The sequence below is a fragment of the Ornithorhynchus anatinus genome, chromosome 2, assembly GCF_004115215.2.
Source record: "Ornithorhynchus anatinus isolate Pmale09 chromosome 2, mOrnAna1.pri.v4, whole genome shotgun sequence".
Lineage (NCBI taxonomy): Eukaryota > Metazoa > Chordata > Mammalia > Monotremata > Ornithorhynchidae > Ornithorhynchus > Ornithorhynchus anatinus.
The window spans coordinates 37,957,917-37,977,032 of record NC_041729.1 but is presented as its reverse complement, the minus strand read 5'-3'; the positions used below and the strand labels follow the sequence as shown (position 1 = coordinate 37,977,032).

General features: G+C 41.6%; 1 pseudogene; it reads right to left on the bottom strand.

Moving 5' to 3' along the window:
• The window catches only part of LOC100082164, an 89,183-nt pseudogene that overhangs the window by 24,028 nt on the left and 46,039 nt on the right, over window positions 1-19,116 (bottom strand).

The window sequence follows — 19,116 nt, the reverse complement described above, 5'->3', positions numbered from 1 at the left end:
TGAAGGAGCTGTGGCTTCAATAATGCTTTGAAGGAAGGGGAGAGTAATTGTCTGTTGGATTTAAGGAGGCCAGAGGGAGAACATGGGTGAGAGATCGGAGGTAAGATAAAAAAGATTGGGGTACAGTGAGAAAGTTAGCATTAGAGGAAGCCAAGTGTGTGGGCTGGATTGTAGTAGGAGAGTAGCGAGGTGAGGTAGGAAGAGGCAAGGTGAAAGAGTGCTTTAAAGCCAAAGGTGAGGGTTTTGTTTGATGTGGAGGTGAAGGGCAACCACTGGAGTTTCTTGAGGAGTGGGGAGCATGCCCTGAATGTTTTTGTAGAAAAATGATCCAGGCTGCAGAGTGAAGTATGGACTGGAGTGGGAAGAGACAGGAGACTGTGAGGTCAGCAAAGAGGCTGATACAGTAATCCAGAATGCATAAATTAGTGATTGTATTAACATAATAGCAGTTTGGAGGGAGAGGAAAGGGCAGATTTTAATGATGTTGTGAAGGTGGAACCGGCAGGATTTAGTGATGGATTGACTATGTGAGTTGGATGAGAGAGAGGAGTCAAGGATAATGCCAAGGTTATGGGCTTGTGAGACAGGAAAGATTGTGGTGCCGTCTACAGTGATGGGATATTCAGGGGGAGGACCAGGTTTGGGAGGGAGAAAAGGAGTTCTGTTTTGGACCTGTGAAGCTTGAGGTGAGGGGAGCACAGCCAAGTAGAGCTGTCTTGAGAGCAGGAGGAAATGCGAGATGGCAGAGAGGGAGAGAAATCAGGGCTGGAGATGCTACTCTGCTCTATTGTACTCTCCTAAGCACTTAGTTCAGTGCTCTGTAACTGTTGTGAGTGCTCAGTAAATACCTTTGATTGATAAGAGGAACTCATTTTTCCCACTCATGCCATGTATCCCAACCTATGTTTATGAAAATAAAGGTGTTGTGGACTAGCTCCTGTTTTCTCTTGCTTTGTTCCTGGAAGTCAGAATATTTAGTTCACCCTAGAGGAGCGGAGGTGTTTGCACTGGATTCCCTGAGCCTTAGGATCCTACCACCCAGTGGGTGCCCCTTCTAACCATGTTAGATATCAGCTACTTTTTCCGGCCCCTCTGCTACCAAACTGGGGGCAAGAAGAAGTCTTAAACCATGAACTTTGCATGTTCGTCACTCTGTCTTAAGATGAATTTATATAGAGAATCAAGAGGCCTATTAAATATCAAGATGAAAAGGTGGAGAAGAATTGACTATAGGGAAAAAGCTGAGGTCAGAGTTTTACTTACAGTATCACCAGAGTCAGGAAACTGCCAAGAAGGATCCAGGTTTCTATGGAGAAATTTAGTATGCCCCTCATCTTGGCTATGTTGCTTTCTGCTACTTCTTACTTTTAATCATTGCCCCTGTGGTGTCTTTGCCTTTTCCGTTGGTTTCTCTCACTTGACGTGATTTATAAGGTACAAAATTCTTAGGGTTCATCGACTCTTTGGCTTGATGTTGGCAATCTCATTAATGAATTATAGCGTAAGAAAGTTAGAGTATACCCAGAATAACCAGTGAAATTTGAGGTTAGACTAATTCTATTTTCACTTAGTGCTTGTGAAATGATCTGGAAGATAAAACTAATCTCATCTCTGGGGTTCAGAGTTCATTGATATGTCATGGGTTTTTGTTTTTCTTTTTGCTCCAGGTAAATGGGGGAGGAGGAACCTATGTTCTTCTCAATAGCATATATATATATATATATGTATGTATGTATTTCTGATCTGTTTAAATTGTATCTACCCCACTGTTTAGTGCATCTTGGCACTCAGTAAGCACTTAACCCTTCAGTTATTATATAGTCAATTTGATTCCCCCATCTCCTCAAGACCAAAACTGAGAGGATCAGAAGAATCCTGCTTTAACTCTCAGGCCAGTGTCAAATCTAGTCTCTGGTCCACAGGAGTTTCCCAGTCTAAAAGACAGGGAAAGCAGAGACATCCAAGAAAAAATAATGAAAGGGAAGTAATTATTCCAGAACCATATAAGCAGCAGTTTATTACCACAGTGAGGGATTAGTCCTCAAAATAGTAAGCTTCAGCAATCCTTCTTTGGTATCATGGAGTGGAATTTAGGAACAATTCCTCTTCTGTCCTAACACTAACATTCCAAGAGTCATTTAATACTCGATGCCCAGAGCCACATGAAGCTTTAATCCCTCACAACCGCTTGAAAGAAGATGGGATAGAAGGAGAGAGGCAGCAGGACCAAAATTACTTCCAGTGCTGTGATAGATGGAAGTCAGCACAGGAAACAAGACTTCAACTTCCCTTGCTCAACATCACAGGACCATGTGGTCCCCTGAACTCAGGCCACATGAAAAAATTTAGATTGCAACTGTGTCTTTGATTGGTTGAGGTACAAAAGGCAGGAATCTCAAACTGCCAGTTTTATTTAGTGCTACAAACCAACACCGGAAAACTGTTCCCCTTTCTATATTGTTCAGTGATATACATTATGGTATTTGTTAAGTGCTTACAATATGCCAGGCACTGTACTAAATACTGGGGTGAATACAAGCAAATTGAGTTTGACACAGTCCCCATTCCACATGGGGCTCAAAATCTCAATCCCCATTTTACATGCACAACATATCCACAAAAAGGAAGAGCAGAATGAATATTTTAATTGCTCTAGACTGTAAGCTCCTCCTCTGGAATGTAAGGTCCTTGTGGACACAGAATATGTCTAACTTCTGTTACATTGTGCTTTCCCAAGCATTTATTTCAGTGGTCTGCCCCCAGTAAGCACTCTAAGTACCGTTGATTGAATTTCTATTAAATTCTTAATCTTCTCATTATGGGCAGAGAATGTGCCTGCTAATTCTGTTTATTGTACTCTCCTAAGTGCTTTGTACAGTGCTCTGCACATAGCAAATGTTCAATAAATACCATTGATTGATTACAGAGTCAGCGTTTACCCAAGAGGTGTTAGGCAGATGGATCACAAGGGAGAGATTTAATTGTTGAGCACTACAAATTATGGGTAGGACATATGTAAATAAGAAAAATGGTCTAGATGGTATTAATCTTTACAATTAGGTTTTTTTTCTTTTAAAGAGACTGAGGAACAATCTAGGGCTCTGATCCTATGAATGAGGGAAATAACCACGGAAGGGTAATAATCTGGAATGTGTGCTGTTAATGAATATCTCTGGGAAAAAGTGCTGCTTTAAATTGTTCCAACTGTGTCTGAATGCTTGACACTGTTGGGAATTTACCAGCTTAATAATTACGTAGTTTAGATTGCATCTTTCTAGGTTTTGTTCAGGATGTCAGGGGCAGCAACAAGACACTCCTGGTTATCAAGATAGGCCCAATCAATCAATGGCATCTATAGAGTGCTTATTGGGTACTGAGTACTGATCTAAGTGCTTGGGTAAGTACAGTTCAATAAAGTTGTACTCAAAATCCCTGCTCACAAAAAGCTTATAGGCCAAACGGAGTGACAGACATCAAAAAAAGTTACGGATAGGGGAAATATCAATAGAGCTGGTGGACGTGATCCTCGCCTACAGAGAGTTTACAGTCTACAGGGGTAAACACACATTAAAAAAAAATTACCGGTAGGGGAAATAGGAACCAACAAAGAAAACATTCTGAGGTAGCTGGAGGTGAGTGATGAGTATATTTGAACAATGAAAACTTCATTTGTAAAAGTTCTAGTCTAGGAACATTTTCCTCATCAATATCACTTCTCTTGTATTAAAATCAACAATTATCACTTCCCTAGATAGTAGAGAATATTTCTTTTTACCAGCATTCATTCAGGGCTTACTTGGTTCTGAGAGCTGAGGTAGATACAAGAGAATCAGTTTGGACCCAATCCAGGTCAAACAGGGCTCAAGATCAAGGGGTAGGGAGAGTAAGTATCTACCCTCCCCCCCCCCCATTTTAAAGATGAAGAAACTGAGGCCCTTTGTAGTTAAATGATATGCCCAAAATTCCACAGCACACCAGAGGCAGAACTGGAATTATGTATTTCATTTATTATGGTATTTAAGTGCTTTCTATTTACCAAGCAATGTACTATGGGCTGGAGTAGATACACGATAATCAGGTTGTAAAATGGCAAAAAAAAATTACAATTAGTATTTCAAAAATGAGTTTTTTCAATAAAAGAACTAGGCAATTTTAGTGCAAGAACTTGATAAGTTGGAAATATGCCACTCAACAGTTATTGTCATGTTTTTCTTCGATAACAATAAGGTATTTATTGGCTAGTACAATATTACTATTCATTCCTCAACAATCGAGACATTAAAAAAGATCATGCCATTTTTGTGTAGCTCTATGTGGGGTTTTAGATTTCTGATAGCATCGGATGCAGGATTCTGTGAAGACCCGAGGGGAAATTTTTCTATTTCAGTCGTCACTCGTGGTGCCAGCTCTAGGGATGAACCACAGAACGATGGGTTTTTTCAGGAATTAAAAGTCCCTTTGTTAACAGTTCCAGAGGAATCTATGGTAAGAGGGATAATATTTAAAAGCAAACATATTAAGAAGAAAAGGGACAAAGTATACTTCATACAAATTTTAGAACAAAAAAATTTGCACTAAGGATGCCCAAGTATGACATATTAGCAGATGTCGGTTTTCTGAGAGTGACAGATGTGCTCTATATAACAGTACAGTCTTGGGTGGGCCAGTAAAGTGAGAATACATACACAAGGTATGTACGCGCTTAATACAGGACTTTGCACACAGTTAGCACCCAGTAAATACAATTGCATGAAAACGTGGGAGAGGCATGAAGACTTAACATCTCTCTATAACTACTACTTACTTAAGACCACTGATGGCAGTGGCTAAAAAATATGATTGAGAATGCTCATATACTCAATTCTCACCTCCGCCTAACTTTCCCTTCCCACTTGATAATACTTCCATCTTTTCTGTCTCTGAAACCTGCAACCCTGGTTCTTGATGTATCACTCTCTTTCAACGCCCATATTCAGCCTGTTATCCATTCTTTTCCACATCAAACAGAAACTCCTGACTACTGACTTCAGAGAACTCGGGTTCTCTCCCTCCTCTCAATCAGTGGTATTTATTGAGCACTTACTCTGTGCAAAGCAATATGCTAAGTGCTTGGAAGAGTAGAATAGAGTAAGTAGACGTATTTCCTGTGCTCAAAGAGCTCAAGGAGTCTCTTCTCCCATATACCTCAGCTCTACTCTTCACTCTTCACATGCTAACTTACTGTCTCTTCTTGTTTCTCCCACTTCTGACCAAGCCTTGCTTCTAACCAAGCTCATGCTCTTCCCCCTGTCTAGAACTTCTTCCCCATTCAAATCCACCTCAGCACAGTTTTGCCTATCTCCAAAGCCCTACTGAAAGCCCACCTCCTCTGTGAGGCTCTCCCTAATTCATTTTTCATTTTCCCACAACCTCCCAAGTGTCACTTTGACACTTTGCACTTATGCATTCACAATTACAGATAGCACTTCTGTGCATATAGACTTATATACTCTACTATTTAGGCACTTATTAAACCACAGTGTTTAATAGTCTTTGGCCCATAGTAAGCACATTATTTTCTTTATTATTATTATCATCATCATTTGAATACCAACTGATTTCCTGTGCCTCACTGTCATGCCTGCTAATACCCTCCCTCCTGCCTGGAACTCCCTCATCCTTCACATGCAGCAGACCACAATTATCCCATTCTTCTAATCCTATTGAAATTTCATCTGCTGCAGGAACTCTTCACTAATTAATCTTTCATCTCCCCTCCCTATTGTATTACCTATGCACTTGAGTCCTTACCCACTTATTCAGTTATACTTAAGTACTTATTCACCCCACCCCTACAGCATTTATGAACAGGTTTTTGTTTTCATCAGCTTCCTCTAGTTGTGATTTCAATGTCAGTCTCCCCCTCCAGATTGCAAGCTCCTTGAGGGCAGGGATCTTATTTACTTTATTGTACTCTCCCAGTCTTCTGCACGGAGTAAGTACTCAATAAATACAATTGTTTGCTTGGTATAGCACAAGCCACAAATTCCTACTTAGACTGTGAGCACCAGGTGGGACAGGAATCTACCCCAGTGCTTTCATGTTGAGGAGCACAAATCTCATTCCAATGCAGTTCCTGGGGCCAACACCAAAGGGCATGAAAGTGTAGATATCCCCCTTCTCTCCCATTTCTTTAATAAACCTGTTTTTCATTTAATCGATTGAAAAGGAAAATTAGCTTGCAAATAAATACTCGGACTGAAATACCTTTCACCAAGTGCATTCTCATGGAGACTGAAAAATGAGGCTGACATGTATCTATGGCAATTTAATTAAACCTTAATTTTGTGGCGTTGATTAACCACCAGGTAGATATCCAAGTGCCTGACTTCACCTCCTCTTGCTATTTATCTTTTGAACATTTCATTACTGTTTATTTTTTGACCATCTTATAGCCGACAGATAATTATCCTCCCCCTCTTCAAAGCCTCTACACCTCCTCCAAAAGGCCTTCCCTGACTAAACCCTATTTTCCTTTTCTTCCACTCCCTTCTTCATCTGCATCTCCTTAACTCTTGAACTGTGAACCCCTTGTGGGGTAGAGGCTGTTTCCAATCTGATTCTATAACTTATTTATCTCAGTGTTTACCATATAATAAGCGATCAATAAATACCACCATTGCTAGCTACTGGGCTAGTGAGATGTTCAGAAGTGAAATGTTCAGAAGCTAGCTTAAGGAGGCAAAGCAAGACACCTAGATAAGCACATACTGGTTAACCAGCCCCACAAAAAGACTATTATCATTATTATCATCATGTAAAGCAAACTGTCACTGTATTTAGTCACAGGGTCGAGAAAACTCCTACCAATGTAAAAAGATATCTTTCCCCTCTTGGTGAACTATAATCCTGGTAATCAAGTGAAACCAGAATGAGATTGGATAAAATAAAGCTCAGGGATGGCTGAGGCTTTAACTCTTGGGCAAATTATTATTATTACTGTGGTATTTGTTAAGTGCTTACTATGTGCAGAGCACTGTTCTAAGCACTGGGTTAGATACAAGGTTATCAGATTGTCCCAAGTGGGGCTCACAGTCTTAATTCGCATTTTACAGAGGAGGTAATTGAGGCACAGAGAAGTTAAATGATTTGCCCAAAGTCACACAGCTGACAAGTGGCGGAACTGGGATCAGAACCCATGACCTCTGACTCCCAAGCCCAGGTGTAAATGAGGAAGGTTACATAATGAGCAGACCAACTAATAAATTGGCTAAGTTTTAAAGGCAAGTCTAGTGGCAGGTTGAAAATAGATTCAGATTGAAAAAAATCTTAGCAAACATACCCACATCACACAAATTAGGAGGAGGACTTGACTCTAGCATTTCTTTGTGACAAGTCAGCATGGTAAGACTCAAAAGCATTAGACTAAGCTGGTGGACATAGGGTATTTTTTGCTCTGAAAGTGTGTTCTTAAGAGTGCCTCCAGATTGCCTGGGAGACACTTGAATAGATGTTACCCGGTAGTGCTAAAGCACTCCTCAGTCTATCTCCAGCCTGCTGGAACTCAGGGGATTTCCCTGTCCCCTCCCTTACCCATTATACAAGGGGAGGAAGAATGTGGAAAGGTAAAGCTGTGGAAATGAAAAAGTCTTCAGGAAGAGGCCATGATTCCCAGGACCTATTCGAAGGCAGAACTGTGACTCCAAAAACACAACTGAACATTAAAATTCCTACAAATTTTAGATTGCCACCTAAACTTGGACTTGCCCTGTGCAGATTAAGGCAAAACAAAAAAAAAGAATTCTCTATAGAGAAAATTATGTCCTCTACAAAATATACTTGTCCTTTGCAGACAAAATCATTCTGTACCTTTCAGTACAAAACTCATCAGGATCTGGCCAGTAATTTGGATCATGCTATAGGATAGAAAATGAGATTATAACACACATCCCTTTAGGGATGGTCAATCCATTTATCTCCGTGGTTTTCTTGCAAACCCTTTCAAGTTGAGGTCCAACTGGTTACAATCTTAGAGTTTCATTTATAACCATGTCGAGATACTCCATCTTTACTAAGGCATCATAGGTGAGAGGCAACTGGAGAAAGACAAAAACTTTAGTTGCATCATCAGAACTAGTAGAATTTGACTGGACAGCCTTTAACGCTAAATAGACTAGTCAAGAAAGCTCCCTTATTTTCTATGCCCAAATAAAGTTATTCCAAATGAAAGCTGCCAAATGTTGTTTTCTACTGCCTTCTAAAAACTAATGGATATGGCTTTAATTTTTCAAGAGCAGGATTAGATAAAAATAATACAGTTGTGGGCAGGGAACATGTCTACCAACTCTGTTGTACCCTCCCATGCTCTTAGTACAGTACTCTTCACACAGTAAGTGCTCAATAAATACCACTGATTGATTAATTGATTATTGGTTCGATGATGAGCAATTTCTTATGACCAATGTAAATCCTTCTGAGACGCCAGGAGAAAGGGAACCAAAGTAGCGGGATAGGAGGTGGAATTTAGGCTGTTCCTTTGACGAGAGCTTAGAACTCATTATTTAGCAGGCTGCCTCTTCAACATACATTCTTTAAGGCCTGGATAACAATACTTTATCACTTAATGCCATTCATGGTATTGGAGTTATATTACAATATTTTCAGCAAACTGCAAACAACCCTCACATGAAATGATTGATGTTCTATTTTAATAATAATAATAATGTTGGTATTTGTTAAGCACTTACTATGTGCAGAGCACTGTTCTAAGCACTGGGGTAGATATAGGGTAATCAGGTTGTCTCACGTGAGGCTCACAGTTAACCCCCATTTTACAGATGAGGTAACTGAGGCACAGAGAAGTTAAGTGACTTGCCCACAGTCACACAGCTGTCAAATGGCAGAGCCTGGATTTGAACCCATGACCTCTGACCCCCAAGCCTGGGCTCTTTCCACTGAGCCACGCTGCTTCCCAAAGGCCTGCTTCCCAAAGGCCTTTTACAAAGGCCATCTGTTACTATGACCTATGGGACAATGTTGCAGGAAAGGTCATAAATGGAAACTGCCACCTGAGTAAGAAGAGTGGGGAGGGAGAATGCTCTCAAACTCAATGAAAAAATCTCCCATGTTTCTGGGAGAATACAAGGAGGAGGAACGGATGCTCTTTTCCTGATATTTAGCTGCAGACTGCTCTTATGGTTGTACCTCTGTACAGGTTCTGAATCCTCTCCTGAAGCTCCCAGAAGTATTGTGAGGTTAATATGAGCAGAGGTAAAATTCCTGGAAATGAAAATCAACTAGAGTCATGATTTACCACCACATCCCAGAATGGTCCAAAAATATTCTATGTGGAAGATTTCAAATTCATTTTCCCTAGGTTTAAAAAAAGATAGAATCCAAGCCAACAGTTGTGATAAAGGGAGTAGGTACATGAATTTACTGGGGGAAAGGACTCTGTCAACACGCAACTGAAAGGGTTAAATCCCTTAGAAAAAGACACTCTGACCCTACTGGTTCAAAGAGTAAAACCCACTGCCATCTCTAATAACAGTATTGATGGAGCCATCCTCCTAAATACTTATACATTTAAAAAGTGGAGAAGAAAAGTTAGTTTCTGTTAGTTTCTTGATCTTCATAATGGGATCTTCCCACTCCTCAAGAACCTCCAGTGGTTGCCCATCCACCTCTGCATTAAGCAGAAACTACTTACCAGTAGCTTTAAAGCACTCAACCACCTTGCCCCCTCCTACCTTACCTCCCTGATTTCCAACTACAGCCCAGCCCACACACTTCGCTCCTCCAGTGCCAACCTACTGTACTTCAAGCTCATCCATCTTGCCGCCGACCTGAAAGGTCTTCCCTCTTCATATCTGACAGACGATTACTCTCTCTGCCTTCAAAGCCTTATTGAAAGCACATATCTTCCAAGAGGCTTTCCCTGATTTAAGCCCTCATTTTCTCTTCTCCTACTCCTTTCTGAGTTACCCTTGTGCTTGGGCACCCTTTATTCCCCCCACCTTCAGCCCAACACTTATTTACATATCCACAATTTACTTATTTTTACTAATGTTTGTCTCCTTCTCTAGACTGCAAGCTCTTTGTGGGCTATCAACTCTATTATAATGTACTCTCCCAAGCTCGTAGTACAATGATCTGCATATAGTAAGCACTCAATATATATGATTGATTGACTAAGATTATCAGCTTTGGGGTTGCTAATGGCAGCCTTGTGGAGAGGGACAGATGGCAAATGGAAAAGAGCCAGTTAATGCTATGGATGGAGAAGTGACTTGGAAAGACTTAGAACCCCGGGCTCTAGGTCTGGATTAAATTTGAGGAGAGATTGATGTTGGGGCCTGGATTTGATTTTAACCTCTTTATAACCAATTTAAACTACTACTGCTTTATATCTACTCTAAGCCCGTTCAATACTGCTTATGATTTTACCAAATGTTACAATTACATTTCTTCAACTAGAGTTGTTTTTCTCCCTTTTATATTAAGAGGGAAAGCCTGTTTAGGTTCCCCTAAAGATTACCCTTATAATGAATTACAACCCTGTTATTTAGATCCTCTATTTCTCACTCTGATCTCACTACTCCTCTGGATGGGAGGCAGGAGAGAGAAATATTTCTGGTTTACATTTGGGTTTGATGGTAATTAATTTTTCCAGAATTCCATGAGAAAAAAAAAATTTAGTGTTCTATAGTAAATTTTAAAAAATTGCTGCCCTTGGAATGGAATGTTTAGTTTCTGAAATTTCTTCCCATCAGCTTTAAGTTTTTTTCTGTCCTTTTCCTGTCCTTGAGATGTCTAACAAGCAGCGATTTTCAAAAATGGCCACGGCAGATTCCACATCTGTTGTAAATTAATTTACTCCCTTGGGGTTGAAAAGTTGGGTGCCAGGGAAAGAGATTAATTTTGATTCCAGATGAGTGGAGTGTGGGGCTCAGACCCAGCAGAATCCTTCCTATCTCTTTCTTCTGCCTCCACCCTCCTCTTACCCCTCAAAAAACCACATAAGAATGCACAGGAATTAGAAGTCTGCCTGAACCATCATTCTTTCTCCCTTATCCAGTCTTGCTATCAGAAAGGAGTGACTTAAGTTGCCCAGCCTCAGCCAGCCAACGGGATTTCTCTTAGCAAGCAGAAAAGTTTGTTTTGGAAATTACCTGTCGGTTCATACTTCTTCCCCTTGACTCTATTGCCATTGTTCTTGTCTGTCCGTCTCCCCCGATTAGACTGTAAGCCCGTCAAACGGCAGGGACTGTCTCTATCTGTTGATGACTTGTTCATCCCAAGCGCTTAGTACAGTGCTCTGCACATAGTAAGCGCTCAATAAATACTATTGAATGAATGAATTCAGACTTCACAACATTGCTAAAATGTGTTCTTTCCTTTCTAGCCAAACTGCTTCCACACTGATCCAAGCACATATCCTATCCCACCTTGATTACTGCAATAAGCCTTCTTGCTGACCTCCCAGCCTTCTGTCTTTCCCCACTTCAGTCCATACTTCACTATGCTTCCTGGATCATTCTTCTACCAAATCATTCAGTCCATGTTTCCCCACTCCTCAAGAACCTCCAGTGGTTGTCTATCCAGCTCCATTATGCCACTCAATCACCTTGCCCCCTCCTGGTACAGCCCAACCTGCACACTTTGCTCATCTAATGCCAACCTATTCACTGTACATCAATCTTATACCTCAGCCACATCCTGTGTCTGGCCTGGAACACCTTCCCCCTTCAAATATGACAGTCACTCACTCATCCCACCTTAAAAGCCTAATTATAAGTACACCTCTTCCAAGAGGCCTTCCCTGACAAAGTCCTCATTTCACTTTATTCAACTTCCTAATCCTAATTAATATAAATAAATAAATTATGGGTATGTATGTAAATACAGGGTACAGATCCAAATGCTCAGACAGTGCAGAAGCAAAAGGAGTAGAGGGAAAGAGGGTTTAATTGGGGAAGGTTTTTTGGAGGAGGTACAATTTTACTAAGGCTTTGAAGCTGTGGAGAGTGAATTCCAGGTCAGAGGGGGCAAGAAAGGAATGGGTGGTGAGAGAGTTGAGTGACAAACTGTGAGCAAGGTGCTGCCAAAGCAGCCAAATGTGTGGATTGGGCTGTAGGAAGAAATAAACAAGTGAAGGTAGGAAGGAGTGAGCTGACTGAATGCTTTAAACCTGATGGGAAGGAGTTTCTGTTTAACACTGAGGTAGATGGGCTACCAGTGGAAGTTCTTGAGCAGTGGGGAGAGGTAGACTGCTAAATATGCATGCTAAATATCCATTCTTCCCAAATTCCTGTGGGGAAAAGAACATATTAAAAGACAGAGCTTAACTTACAGTATCAGGTGAGCCAGGAAGGAACCAAGAAAAATCCAGGTTTCCATAATAAAATTGAGAGTTATGTTCATCTTTGCTCCTTCCTGTACTTATTCCTTACCTTCTCTCCTCTTACTCACTGTCTGGTGTTCTTCATTCTTGTACATTGCTCTTTGTTTTATGGTCAGCACTCTGGAAAGTGGCTAAAACTATTGAATTACTGATTGTTTATATTTTCAGTAAAGAAGGAATTTTCATAATAGTGAAATTAGAAGACAAAAAGGCAAGCTAATGTGCACTTATTTTCTGATAATTAGTCTTATCTCTTAGAACTCAAAGTGCACCAGGTATTTTGGTTTCAAAAATCAAGATGATAACTGGATTTATTATTTTTAATAATGGTTCATATTTTCTGACCCTCTGACCCTCTAAAAGGGAAAGACCTTAACTTGTCTTTTCTGGTTATGGTTTAATGGCCCCAATCTTTATCTTCAAATGCCCTTGTACGAGGTTACTGGATATGATTCCTTTTTTTCCTATTAATGGCAAAATATTGCTCAATCTTTCCAGACTGCAACCATTTAGGTGCAGATCTCTGTGAAAAACTTTTGATATTTCAACTCCCAAGAGACCAGACCAGTACAGAATCTCAGCAAGTACGGTCTAGGTTCAATTTCAGAACCCACAACTCCTATCTCAATGTTGGTTATGTCCTACACTGCACACTCAGACATGAAGTCCCATGAGACTTTCCCCTTTAAGACCTGACCGGAGGGACCCCTCCCACCCCCAAGACTTTGGGGCCTCCTAATTCCCCTTCCCCTTGGGAAAGGTCCCTTTTGGGACTCCCCTAAACCCTGCTACTAAGTCCAGGCAAGAGGAAATTCTAAAGTAACAAATGTTAAATTAAAGTGAAAATCAATCATGAATTCTATCCCTGACCCCTCCAACCTGGCTTCCTTCCCCTTCACTCCATGAAACTGCCCTCTCAGAGGTCACCAATGATCTCCTTCTTGCCAAAACCAGTGGCCTCTAATCCATCCTAATCCTCCTCAACCTCTCTCGGTTGCCTTCGATATTGTCAATCACTCCCTTCTCCTGGAAACATTACCCAACCTTGGCTTCACTGACACTGTCCATTCCTGTTTCTCTTCCTATCTCTCTGATTGCTCATTCTAAGTCTCTTTCATGGGCTCCTCCCCTGTTTTCCACCCCCTATGGGAATCCCTCAAGACTCAGTTCTGGTCCCCTTCTATTCTAATAATAATAAAAGTAATAATAAAAATAATTGTGGTATTTGTTAAGTGCTTACTATGTGCCAAGAACTGTACGAAGTGCTGGACTGGATACAAGCAAATCGGGTTGGACCCAGCCCCTGCCCTACATCACAGTCTTAATCCCCATTTTAGAGTTGAGGTAACTGAGGCACAGAGAAGTTAAGTGACTTACCCAAGGTCACAAAGCAGACAAGCAAAGGAACCGGGATTAGAACCAGTCCTTATGACTTCCAGGCCTATGAACTAGCCACTAGGCCATGATGCTTACTCTATTCTTCATCTGTACCCACTCTCTTGAAGAACTCATTTGCTTCCATGACTTCAACTACCATCTTTATGCGGATGATCCTAAATCTACATCTACAGCTCTGTTCTTTCTCCTTCTTTAAATCTCGTATTTCCTCCTGTCTTCAGGACATCTCTATTTGAATGTCTTGTTGACCCCTCAAACTTAATATGTCAAAACAGGACTCCACATATTCCCACCCGATCGTCTGTCCTCCCCTTGTCTTTCCCATCACTGTGGACAGCACCATCATCCTCCCTGTCTCACAAGTGCTTAACAATGACATTGTCCTCAACTCGACTCTTTCATTCAACCCACATATTCAGTCTGACACCAAATTTTGTCAATTCACTCTTCACAGCATTATTAAAATCTCCTCTTTCCTCTCCATCCAAACTGCTACCATGTTGACCCAAACACTTATCCTATCCTTCCTTGATTATGATTATCAGTCTCCTTGTTGAACTTCCTACCTCCTGTCTCTTGATTGATTATTGAACACTTCATTCAGCTCTCCCCATCCTACATTAAATTGCTGACTTTCTACTACTACTTCCTACTACCGTGGCTCAGTGGAAAGAGCCCGGGCTTGAGAGTCAGAGGTCATGGGTTCTAATCCCGGCTCTGCTGCTTGTCAGCTGTGTGGGCAAGTCAATTAACTTCTCTCTGCCTCAGTTCCCTCATCTGTAAAATGGGGATTATGACTGTGAGACCCACATGGGAGAACCTGATCACCTTGTATCCCCTCAGCACTTAGAACAGTGCTTTGCACATAGTAAGCGCTTAACAAATACCATCATCATTATTATTATTATTACTACTTCCACCCACTTTGTTTCTCTAACACCAACCTACTCACTGTACCTTTGCTTTTCTACTACAACCGAACCCACACATTTTATCCTCTAACACCGACCTACACGTCTTGCTCCTGGCCTAAGACTCCTTCTCCCTTCATGTACAACAGACCCACTTTTCCAGCCTTCAAAGTCTTATTAAAATCACATTTCCTCCAAGAGGCCTTCCCCAACTAAGCTCTCATTTCCCCTACTCCGTCTCCCTACTGTATCACCTATGCACTTGGATCTGTATCCTTTAAGCACTTGATACTTCCCCCAACAGCCCCATGGCACTTATGTACATATCTGTAATTTATATTAATGCCTGTCTCCCTCTTTAGATGGTAAGCTCCATGTGGGCAGGAAATGTGTCTACCAAGTCTGTTGTATTTTACTCTCCCCAGTATTTAGTACAGTGTTCTGTACACAGTTTGCACTCAGTAAATAACAATAATAATAATATTAATAATAAGTGTGGTACTGATTAAGCGCTTCAATGTGCCAAGCACTGTTCTAAGCCCTGGGGTAGATACAAGTGAATCTGGTTGGACACAGTCCCTTTCCCACATGGGGCTCATGCTCTTATCCCCATTTTACAGATGAGGTAACTGAGGCACAGAAAAGTTAAGTGACTTGCCAAAGGTCACACAGCAGAGCTATGGCAGAGCCAAAATTAGAACCCAGTTCCTTCTGACTCCCAGGCCTATGCTCTATCCACAAAGCCACGAAATACCATTGATTGAATGGTTCATTGATGGCAGAGCCCTATATTAAATCCTTTCATTCAATCGTATTTATTGAGTGCTTACTGTGTGCAGAGCACTGTACTAAGGGCTTGGAAAGTACAATTCAGCAATAAAAAAAGACAGTCTCTGCCCATAGGGACAATACAATAGAATTGGTCAACAAAAGCCCTACCTTTAAAAACCTTACAATCTAGTGATTACTTAGAGAAGGAGGAGGAGTGTAATCCTAGAACAGCTCTGGAGACAGGGAGAGCTCTGCCCTGTTGCCTATGAAAAGGGAGGTAGTTCAGGGCAGGAAGGAGGATGGGAACAAAAGATCTGTGGCAGGAGAAAGGAAATGAGGCTCAGTGAGTAGATTAGCTTGAAAGCAACAGTGAGAGCTGACTTGTGAGAGAAGACTGCTTAAAAGGAGGAGGAATATAGATGACAGGATTTGAAAGCTAATGATGAAGAGTTTCTGCTTGATGCAGTGAAGGTTTTTGAGGAGTGGCATGCCCCGAACATGTTTCAGGAAATTGATCCAGGTGGCAGATTGAAATCTGGACTGGAGAGGGGAGAGACAGAAGGCAGAGCTGATGCAGTAGTTGAGTTGGTACGCAAGTTCCTGAACTGATTTGGTGGCAGATTGGATAGAGATAAGGAACCAATCCTGGAAACGCTGAGGAGGAAGAAGCAATTGGATTTAATGACAAACTGAATACGAGGGTGAAAGAGAGGAAGGAGTCAGGGATAATACTAAGGCTGAGGAATGGGGAAGATGGTGGTTGATGGGGAAGCGGAAGAGAGCAGAGTTGCAGTAGGGAGGGAAGATGAGGAGTTCAGTTGGGGCATATTGATCTTGAGGTGCTGCCAATGCATTCAACCAGAAGTGTCCAGGAGATAGGGAGGAAATGTAGAGAAGGAGAGAGGTCAGAGCAAACTTGGTAAATGTGGGAGTCATCTACATGAAGGTGGTGATTAAAACTGTGGGAGAGTAAGTTCCCCAAAGGATTGCACCCTGGACGGAGACATGGAGGGTGACTGTTGTCTTTTGTTGTTTCTCCAGGGTGATCCCTGAACATGAAGGATGTGAACCCTGGAGACCCTGCTAAAATCTCAAATCTTATCTCATGCTTGTGATTGGAAAGGCTTGGGGAGAGGTTGTACCATATTAAGAAAAACTCCTCAGCTAATGTACCCAGTCTTTCCTGCTAGAGAGGGATTTTTGTTTTTGTTAAATGGTATTTGTTAAGCACTTACTATGTACCAAGCTCTGTACTAAGCGCAGGGGTAGATTACAAGATAATCAGGTTGGACACAGTCCCTGACCCACATGGGGCTCACAGTCTTAATCCTCATTTTATAGATCAGGTAACTGTTTAGACTGTGAACTCGTTATTGGGCAGGGATCATCTCTATCTGTTGCCAAATTGTACACTCCAAGCATTTAGTACAGTGCTCTGCACATAGTAAGTGCTCAATAAATACTGTTGAATGAATGAATGAGACACAGAGAAGTTAAGTCACTTGTCCAAGGTCACAGAGCAAACAGGTGGCAGGATTAGAACCCAGGTCCTTCTGATGCCCAGGCCAATGCTCTATCCATTAGACCACACTGCTTCTTAAGGGGGAGGGTAACATGTGCAAGAGATCAGGAATTAATTATTTTATTTTTCATATCAATGACTGGCTTGAACATGAGTATTTTGTCATTGGCACCAGCAGTCACAATATGATTTTGGCAGCTCAGCTCCGGACAGTTGATTCACAACTCTAACTTCTGTTTTTTGCCAACTTTTATTTCCTTTCCTCTTCTTCAGTTTCCAGTTTGGGCAACAGAAGGAAAGCAATCTGCATGAGAAGAGACTAATGAGGCCTGATTTCTAGGTTCATTTTTTTTTAAATGATATGTTTTAAGTTGTACTAAGCTCTAGGGTAGATAAAAGATAATCAGGTTGGGTATAGTCCCTGTCTCGCATGGGATTCACAATATAAGTCAGAGGGAGGAGGATTCAATCCCCATTTTACAGCTGAGGTAAGTGAGGCCCAGAGAAGTTAAGTAACTTGACCAGGGTTGCACAGCAGACAAGTGCCAGAGTAAGGATTAGAACCCAGGTCCTCTGATTCTTAGGTCCATGCTCTTTCCACTAGGTCATGCTGCTTCCTGTGGCCACATTCTCTGGCTCCAAAAAACCTTTTTACCTTTCCCTAAGTGAACATTCAGCAGCTGCAGCCAATCTGCTCCTTTTAAGTAGCTCTTCAAAGCTAGGAGAGAGTATTGGACAAGATGTGGGAGTTGAGAGATTGCTTTTGGTGGGGTGTACCCTTCCTGCTGAAAATCAGTGCAAAGAAAAGCAATTTCCTAATCACTGCAGAGGTCATCAATAATTAATGGAGCCCCAGAGAGCAGACATTTTCCTGGTGTCCTCCACAGTGGATAATGTTGGTCTGTGTCTCTGTGAAAGTCTCCTCCAAAAGGATTTGTTTGTTTCTTTGGGGTGGGTGGAAGGAAGTCCGAATGGCCTGACTGTATGGGAAGGGAGATTTTGGTAGGGAAACCCATCCTTTTGAATCCTATGAGACTTCAGCAATTAGAACAGTACTCGGCACATAGTAAGCGCTTAACAAATACCATCATTATTATTATTATTTTTTCCTTTTCTATTATTTTCTTCTCTTGGATCTTTTGCTCATTTCTCAAATTCTCCAAATAACTGATATCATGAATAGCTGAAGTCCTTCTCAATCCCTGTGTCCTATTGTTCTGCCTAGTGACTTCAAATGTTAAAACCAGTGGAATTCAGTAAGAAGTAAATCCCTAGCTTTTTCTAAGAGCCAGGTAAGAACCACCTTCGATAATGGCTTTGTAAATAGGTAATCGTTTAGCTATCTTTGATCCTATGGAGGTCACACAGAGCTCTTCTGTTCTTCACCTACTCCTCCAGCCAGCTATTTCACAATGTGTGCTATTATTGTCGCAAGGACAGAGAGAGATAACCTGGATAGAGCTCCACATTTCTCATCAACACCACCAGGAAAACAACTGAATGCATGTCCAGCTGAAATTCAGTGAGGAAGAGTCTCTTTTCCCCAACCCCCCACCACATCCACCCAGGGATGAAAAATTACCATCAGCAGGTTCATTGCTGGATTGTATAGACAGCAACACCTGAGTAAGAAAAGGCTCAAGTGGAAAGAGCCTGGGCCTTGGGAGTCAGAGGTCATGGGTTCTAATCGCGGCTCCGCAACTTGTCAGCTGTGTGACTTAGGGCAAGTCACTGCACTTCTCTGGACCTCAGTTACCTCGTCTAAAATAGGGATTAAGACTGTGAGCCCCACCTGGGACAACCTGATGACCTTGTATCTACCCCAGTGCTTAGAACAGTGCTTGGCACATAGTGAGCACTTAACAAATACCATCATTATTATCAATAGCTGTATTGATTTGTGAAACAGTGACAACAGCAGAGGCCAAAAGCCCTTCTGGGGAAGCAGCATGGCATAGTGAATAGAGTATGGACCGAGAAGTAAGAAAGTCATGGGCTGTAATCGTAGCTCTCACTTGTCTGCTGTTTGACCTTGGGCAAGTCACTTCATTTCTCAGTGCCTCAGTTCTCTCATCTGTAAAATGGGGATTGAGACTCTGAGCCCCACATGGGACAGGGATTGTGTCCAACCC